This window comes from Schistocerca americana, chromosome 3, assembly GCF_021461395.2.
Source record: "Schistocerca americana isolate TAMUIC-IGC-003095 chromosome 3, iqSchAmer2.1, whole genome shotgun sequence".
Lineage (NCBI taxonomy): Eukaryota > Metazoa > Arthropoda > Insecta > Orthoptera > Acrididae > Schistocerca > Schistocerca americana.
The window spans coordinates 733022415-733029877 of NC_060121.1; the positions used below are offsets into that span (position 1 = coordinate 733022415).

At 45.7% G+C, this 7463-nt stretch overlaps 1 non-coding gene across 1 annotated transcript; it reads left to right on the plus strand.

The window, feature by feature from the left end:
- The first annotated feature begins 7128 nt into the window (after window positions 1-7128).
- Window positions 7129-7203, plus strand: Trnas-cga. Its single transcript has one exon. It is a non-coding gene; the product is annotated as a tRNA-Ser (tRNA).
- The last annotated feature ends 260 nt before the right edge of the window (window positions 7204-7463 follow it).

Below are 7463 nucleotides of genomic sequence, written 5' to 3' on the forward strand. Positions count from 1 at the left end.
GTCTGTACGCGTGATTTACACACTCCTAAACATCCCTAGGTCCACTGCTTCCGATGTGATAGTGAAGGGGAAACGTTAAGGGACACGTACAGCACAAAAGCGTAGGGGCCGACCTCGTCTGTTGACTGACAGAGACCGCCGATAGTTGAAGAGGGTCGTAATGTGTAATAGACAGACATCTATCCTGACCATCACACAGGAATTCCAAACTGCGTCAGGATCCACTGCAAGTACCATGACAGTTAGGCGGGAGAGGAGAAAACTTGGATTTCATGGTCGAGCGGCTGTTCATAAGCCGCAAATCACCCCCGTAAATGCCAAACGAGGCCTCGCTTGGTCTAAGGAGCGTAAACATTGGACGATTGAACAGTGGAAAAACGTTGTGTGGGGCGAAAAATCACGGTACACAATTTGGCGGTCCGATGGCAGGGTGTGGGTATGGCGAATGCCCGGTGAACGTCATGTGCCGGCGTGTGTAGTGCCAACGGTAAAATTTGGAGGCGGTGGTGTTATGGTGTGGTCTTGTTCTTCCTGCAGGGTGCTTGCATCTCTTGTTGTTTTGCGTGGCACTATCACAGCTCAGGCCTACATTGATGTTTTAAGTACATTCTTGTTTCCCATTGTTGATGAGTAGTTCGGGTATGGCGATTACATCTTTCAACACGTTCGAGCACTTGTTCATAATACACGGCCTCTGGCAGAGTGGTTACACGACAATAATATCCCTGTAACGAACTGGCCTGCACGGAGTTCTGATCTGAATCATATAGAACACCTTTGGGATGTTTTGGAACGCCAACGTCGGGCCAGGGCTCACCTCAGTGTAGCACTCCGTGAAGAATGGGCTGGCATTCCCCAAGAAACCTTCCAGCACCTGATTGAACGTATGCCTGCTAGAGTGGAAGCTCTCATCAAGGCTAAGGGTGGGCAACATCATATTGAATTCCAGCATTACCGATGGAGGGCGTCACGAACTTGTAAGTCATTTTCAGCCAGGTGTCCGGATACTTTTGATCACTTAGTGTATGCCCCGTTTTGATATAAAATTTAGTCTTTGGAGAACTGTTTCCGCTTGTAATGTTTTATTCTATTTTTTACGGGTAGTGTTCGATTGCGTAGTTGTCATCCAAGCATCTGTCTTCTTTTCTTTCGAACCACGATCCAGCGTAATTTGATTTGTTGCGAACAACTTTATTATGCTCATAAAGAGTCGCTCCGATTCCATACTGTTGCGGCAGTGTGCACGTAACATTATTCAAAATGTCGATATAATTTTCTATGTTCAATGTGCTATCGACCATACTGATTGTCCGAAAGAAACAAGACAAAATTGCCGCTTACAATCAGGCGGCTCACACCGAATTCCTCTGGTGTCACACACACTTGTCTAAATACTGATGGTAAGGAATCCACCAGGTTCACGAATATCAAGGTATGATCAGTGTTTCATCATTACATAAAGCCGCTGGTACATACCCCAATGAGAGCAATGTCTCCACCTACGTAAACGACAGCTGGTGATCAGTGCCTTCTGGGCAGCAGTTTGAGTATGAAAATGAGATACTATGGCCTTTAAACGGAACATTCTGCCAGGCAATAATCACTGCACGCAGAAAATCCACCCCTATAAATGACAAGGATGTCTGACGACATGTTCGTACAGAATGTTTTAGGGTTCGAAGGTTTTTATTGCTCATGGTTGATATTGTTCGTGCTTTTGTAAGCCCCTGAATAGTTATTACGTAGTTTGTGGGATGTGGCAATGGGTATATGTAAGTTCAGAAACAACTGGGACTGTCGTGTGCTTGGCTGACATAACCTTGAATTAATATGTTACGCTCAAAGATCTTGTAAAAGTTTATTTTCTTGGGTAGCTTAGAAACCTCGTTTGAAGTTACATCAGAAAATTGCGAATAATAAATGTGTTTTCGAGAGTGTACGGAGAATACTAAGCGACTGTTCAGTAATCAGTACCCCCATCACACTGGCGTGTCTGAATTCCATTTACAGCAGTACACGTCTTTCCTTAGTTCTTAGCTTTTATACACGTGCCATTACGGTGTGGTAACACGGGAAAGCTATACCAATAAGCAGTACTCTTGTGGGTGAGCAGCAGCCGGCAGTGGGGGCGTGGATTCGCTAGAGTCTATGACGAATTACAGGAATCAGTACGGGAGTGCCAGTCTGAATAATTACGCGTGATACTTGGTGACTCAATAGCCGAAATAATTGGCGGATAATTGACGCAATGGACATATTTCCGGCAGGAATCGGTGAAAATTTAAATAGTTGTTAGAAGGAAGGATTTTTTTCTCCGATGTCCCGTCTGTATGAGAGTCATTAGATACGGCGAATAAACTCAGACTGGGTAAGGATTGGGGAAGGAAACTGCCGCTGGTGCTCCTTAAGAAACAATTTCGTCTTCCATCTGCAGAGAAATAAGGCAACCACAGAAAACCAAATTTATACGATTGGAACTACACTTTTATGTGATGACGAAAGTAACTTTCGCATAATCTGTCACTGCCAAGTAACAAAAGTCCACTGACAGTTGGATCATACACAGAAAGAACTCCTACATTTTAGGACAGAAGGTAACTGAAAGAAATACGCAATGAGACGAATGTAAATGACACTTTTAATTAAAGACAATAATTACACTGAAGTTGCCGCAGTATATGATGATCACAAAAGCGGGACATGGTTCTTAAAACGGTGCGCGGTCGCCACGACGGCAATGCATGCTGAGTATCGCTCTCTCGTGCTGGCTACGTGATTGGTAAGGTCTTCTGTTAAGGCGTTCTGTTCTTTTACGATTTGTGAGTGACAACTGCTGGCTGGTCGTCAGTGCGTGTGTACCCGCTGCAAGACGTCTCCCCAACATATTCTGCACGTGCTCCATGGCACTGGCCACTAAAATTGCTACACCAAGAAGAAATGCAGATGATAAACGGATATTCATTGGACAAATATATTATACTGGAACAGACATGTGATTACATTTTCACGCAATTTGGGTGCATAGACCCTGAGATATCAGTACCCAGAACAATCACGTCTGGCCGTAATAACGGACTTGATACGCCTGGGCATTGAGTCAAACAGAGCTTGGATGGCGTGTACAGGTACAGCTGCCCATGCAGCTTCAACACGATACACCAGTAGTGACTGGTGTATTGTGACGAGCCAGTTGCTCGGTCGCCATTCACCAGACGTTTTCAATTGGTGAGAGATCTGGAGAATGTGCTGGCCAGGGCAGCTATCGAACATTTTCTGTATCCCGAAAGGCCAGTACAGGACATGCAACATGCGGTCGTGCATTATCCTGCTGAAATGTAGGGTTTCGCAGGGATCGAATGAAGGGTAGAGCCAAGGGTCGTAACACATCTGAAATGTAACGTCCACTGTTCAAAGTGCCGTCAGTGCGAACAAGAGGTGACACAGACGTGGAACCGATGGCACCCCATGCCATCACGCCGGGTGATACGCCAGTATGGCGATGACGAATACACGCTTCCAATGCGCTTTCACCGCCATGTCGCCAAACACGGATGCGACCATCATGATGCTGTAAACAGAACCTGGATTCATCCGAAACAATGACGTTTTGCCATTCATGCACCCAGGTTCGCCGTTGAGTACTCCATCGCAGGCGCTCCAGTGTGTGATGCAGCGTCAAGGGTAACTACTGCAGCCATTGTCTCCGAGCTGATAGTCCATGCTGCTGCAAACGTCGTCGAACTGTTCGTGCAGATGGTTGTTGTCTTGCAAACGTCCCCATCTGTTGACTCAGGGATCGAGACGTGGCTGCACGATCCGTTACAGCCATGCGGTTAAGATGCCTGACATCTCGACTGCTAGCGGTACAAGGCCGTTGGGATCCAGCACGGCGTTCCGTATTACCCTCCTGAATCCACCGATTCCAAATTCTGCTAACTGTCATTAGATCTCGACCAACGCGAGCAGTAATGTCGCGATACGATAAACCGCAATCGCGATAGGCTGCAATCCGACCTAAGTCGGAAACGTGATGGTACGCATTTCTCCTCCTTACACGAGGCATCACAACAACGTTTCACCAGGCAACGCCGGTCAACTGCTGTTTGTGTTTGAGAAACTTTCCTCATGTCAGCACGTTGTAGGTGTCGCCACCGGCGCCAACCTTGTGTGAATGCTCTGAAAAGCTAATCATTTGGATACCACAACATCTTCTTCCTGTCGGTTAAATTTCTCGTCTGTAGCACGTCATATCCATGGTGTAGCAATTTTAATGGCCAATAGTGTAATTCGTGGAAACGGGTAGGACACTATTCAACGAAAATGCTCTCATTCCAAAAGCCTCTCCACCATTGCTGTTCGATATGGCCACGCACTGTCATCTTTGAAAATGATGTTAGGGCCAAATTCACGCCTGGAAAGATGCACATGGGGAAAGGAGTACGGTGACAGAATAACGATGTCTTCCGGGGTGATCACTCTCCCTACCAAGAATCATTTCTCGCCTTTTGTGATTTCCGCGGTACAGTTATACAGGTTGAATCACTAACTATTGCCAACTAGAATAACTCCGAAAGTATGATAGTAGGTGAAAAGTTTGTGGGACAAATGTTGCATTGGACAATGGGGGAATAATATGACGTTGGTTTTTTGTTGCTACGTGAGGTCGCGTCAGAGATATGAAGGTCAATTATGTTTTTTTAAATGGGATGCTATAGTTTAGTACTTATTTTCTGATAGCGGCTATCGAGACGAATCCAATTACGTGTAACAGTACGGTCTTTGAAGTCCAATCCATGATAAGAATATTACAGCACTGCAGTAATACCAGTAGTCATCACTTCGAACACCTTCTGTAAATGGACGTTCATGCCACCTTTATGACCTTCGTTGACCTTCAAAGACCTTACTGTTACACATCGTTCGATTCGTCTCGACGGTCGCTATCAGAAAATAAGTACCAAACTATAGCATCCCATCTAAAAAACAAAGTTGACCTTCATATCTCTGAAGCGACCCGCTGGCCGGTGTGGCCGTGCGGTTGTAGGCGCTTCAGTCCGGAACCGCGTGTCCGCTACGGTCGCAGGTTCGAATCCTGCCTCGGGCATGCATGTGTAGGATGTCCTTAGGTTAGTTAGGTTTAAGCAGTTCTAAGTTTTAGGGGACTGATGATCACAGATGTTAAGTCCCATAGTGCTCAGAGCCATTTGAACCATTTTTTTTCTGAAGCGACCCCTCATAGCAACAAAACACCAACGTCTTATTATGGCCCCCACTATCCTATGCAACTTTTGTCCCACAAACTTTCAGCTCCTATCGTACTTTCGGAGTTACTTCTTGGTGGCAATAGTTAGTGACTCACCCTGTAAATTGAAGTCACTTCAGTGTAATTATTATCTTTGGCTAAATGTGTCATTTATGTTCGCCACATTGCGTATTTCTTTCAGTTACCTTCCATACTATACGGTAGCAGTTCTTTCTATGTATGGTCCAACTTTCACTGAGCTTTGTTACTTGGCAGTGACGGATCATGCGAAGGTTACTTTCGTCATTAAGTTTTGCACATCATTTTGTTAACCATTAAGTGTTTATGATCCAGTTATGGTGACCCAAGCAGTGTAATCGACTACGGTAAGTTGTTGTCATGCAAAATTTAGGGATTCACGCAAATCGAAGGAACGAGGTAACTATTTTGCTCGCTGGTTAAGTATTGAGCGGCGGGCGTCTGTTGACAGTTGCGTAACAGTTGCGGAAGGGTCGCCCCGTTGGTCATCGATTTTGACGCCTTTGTGGGTCTAGAGGAGACCGGCATGTCATATTTCCCAAAGTCCAATAGAACCAAATCCATTCATTATAAAAACATCATTCCTACCGTGCCTCACTGCAAACTATTGACGAAAGTCTGGGCGTACGGATTAGGTTCCCAGACATGTTAGTGGCTCGTTTTTAAGTAATAGAATCCAGTGTGTTGTCCTCGACGGTGAATATTCATCGGAGACAAGGATATCGCCAAGAGTGCCCCACGGGAGGGTGATAAGACCGCTCTTATTCTCCATATACATAATGATCTGACGAATGATGAACAGCAGTTTACGGTCATTTGCTGATGACACTGTTGTTTACGGAAAGGTGTCGTCATTGAATGACTGTAGGTTGCAGAGTGAGGTAGACAGAACTGCTCATCGATGTTATGAATGGCACTTGCTCTAAATGTAGGAAAATGAGAGTAAATGCGGCGAGCAGGAAAAACAATCCTGTAATGTTCGAATACAGCATTATTAATGTTTTGCTTTACGTAGTCACATCGATTAAATATGTAGGCGAATAGTTGCAAAACGATATGAAATGGAATGACCATGTCAGGTTGGTAGTAGGAAAGGCGAGTCATTGACTTCGTTTTATTGGAAAATTTTGGTGAAATATAGCTCATCTATAAAGGGCCAGCTTATAGAACGATAGTGCGACCCATTGTTGAGTGCTGCTCGAATGTCTGGGATCCCCATCATGCCGCGTTAAAGGAAGGCCTCGAAGCAATTCAGAAACGGCCTACTAGATTTGTTACCCGTAGATTCGATCAACACGCAGGTATTACGGAAATGCTTTGTGAACTCAAATGGGAATCCATGGAGGGAAGGGGACACTCTTTTCGGGAGATACTATTGCGGAAATTTAGGGAACCGCGTAAAGACCGCGTAATGACCACCAATATAATATGAGAGAAATTAGGGCTCGTGCGGAGCCGTATAGACAGTCGTAATTCGCTCACTCTGCTTGCGAATGGAACAGGAAAGGGAATAACTAGCAACGGTATAGGGTACCCTCCACCATACACCGTACGGTGGCCTGCGGGGTATGCTTTAGATGAATGGAATATTCATTTACACCAATTACTGTGTACACAAGAATAGAAAAAACTGATATGAGCGACATCGGAGAAGATCAATTTGGGTTCCGCAGAAATGTAGGAATACTCAGTCATTAGTGACCGTTTCATTCTGGAAACATCACCCTGGTTGTGGCAAAGCCACGTCTCCTCATTACCCTTTCTTCCAGTAGTCTAGTTGTGCAAGGTCTGCAGGAAGGTAGGAGACAAGGTACTGGCAGAATCGAAGCTGAGAGGCCGTGTGCTCGTGCTTGGGTAGCTCAGTCGGTAGAGCACTTGCCCGCGAAAGGCAAAGGTCCCGAGTTCGAGTCTCGGTCCGGCATACAGTTTTAATCTGCCAGGAAGTTTCATCTACATATTTGCTCTAGATGCCTCCTCCTTCGACATGGACGCGTATCGCTGAAGATGGCGATGCATGAGCTGGCTGGGGTGGCCGAGCGGTTCTACCCGCTACAGTCTGGAACCACGCGACCGTTACGGTCGCAGGTTCGAATCCTGCCTCGGGCATGGAAGTTCGTGATGTCCTTAGGTTAGTTAGATTTAAGCAGTTCTAAGTTCTAGGGGACTGATGACCTCAGATGTT